Source organism: Octopus bimaculoides, chromosome 5, assembly GCF_001194135.2.
Source record: "Octopus bimaculoides isolate UCB-OBI-ISO-001 chromosome 5, ASM119413v2, whole genome shotgun sequence".
Classification (NCBI taxonomy): Eukaryota; Metazoa; Mollusca; class Cephalopoda; order Octopoda; family Octopodidae; genus Octopus; species Octopus bimaculoides.
In genome coordinates, this window is record NC_068985.1 from 9276519 (window position 1) to 9277766 (window position 1248).

At 36.3% G+C, this 1248-nt stretch overlaps 1 protein-coding gene across 1 annotated transcript in view; it reads right to left on the reverse strand.

Annotated features, from left to right (window-relative positions):
- LOC106877297 (short-chain dehydrogenase/reductase family 9C member 7) overlaps positions 1–1248 on the reverse strand; it is a 27985-nt gene that overhangs the window by 20036 nt on the left and 6701 nt on the right. The window lies entirely within an intron of this gene.

The window sequence follows — 1248 nt, forward strand, 5'->3', positions numbered from 1 at the left end:
GTGTGTGTGTGTGTGTGTGTGTGTGTGTGTGTGTGTGTGTGTGAGTGTGTGTGTGTGTTTGTGTGTGTGTGTGTGTGTGTGCATGAATATATTGTTTCATTGAGTATTTTACTTATCTACTCCAACAGATTGATTTGAGTAACACTGAGCATCCATCACATTTCACGATATAATCTTTGCTATACTCTACGACATTCTAACCACTCCATCTTCCAACCTATCGTATCGATGATGTATTAAACTCCTTTACATAGAAAAATTAAGTTACAAGATCGTTCTCCTGAAAATGGCCTTAACAAATATTGTCCAGAGAGAAAACATATTTTTAAAATTTGGATTATTAGGTGTAGCTATAGGTATGGGTATGTGTTGTTGATAAGCTTGCTTCCCAACCATGTGGTCTTGGGTTCAGTCCCACTGCACTTCACATTAAGCAAGTGGTGTCTTCTACTATTGCCCCAGTCAAACCAAAGCCCTGAGAGTGAATTTCGTAGACGGAAACGGAAAGAAGCTTACCGTATATGTGTGTGCATGTGTACATACATTAATACACACACGTAAATATTAAAAATGCATTAAATATTACAAAACGTATCGACCAAAATGCCAATACTCAGTTTCGTACCTTTAACGAACTGATGAAGAATTAGGGTCCTTCTGTGCCTGTCCTGCGTGTACATTTTTTCATTTATTGATTAACTGAACGCCACGCATTCTGACTTTTGTTAACAGTAAGTTTTTATGTGTGTATGTGTGTGTGTGTATACGTGTGTGTGTGTTTGTCACCCACCACCGCTTGACAACTGATGTTAGTTCGTTTATGTAAGTTACAACTCAATGGCATAAATACCAGTGTTAAAAATAAGTTCTGAGGTTGACTCCTTCGATTAAACATTGCCAGACAGTGCCCCAGCATGGGCTCAGTGCAAAGACTGATAAAAAATTAAAGGTAGTGTTGTAGAGCCTCCCACTTGTAATATACTGAGTCGAAAGGTCTTCATTCAATTGATATTATTCAAGCAATACGTAGGAAAAACCTCCTTGTAAGGAGTAAGGGAAGTAACTCTACGAAGTTCAGTTAATGGAAATTTGGAGGTAATTTAATTAATACGAACTGCAATTAATGTGGTCTTTACAATAAACTTCCTATATCAGAACATGTTTTTTTTCTTTTATGAGACCTTATCTGTGAAACATTCTATTCAGTAAGAATAAAAGTGATCAATGTGTATATATATATATATATAT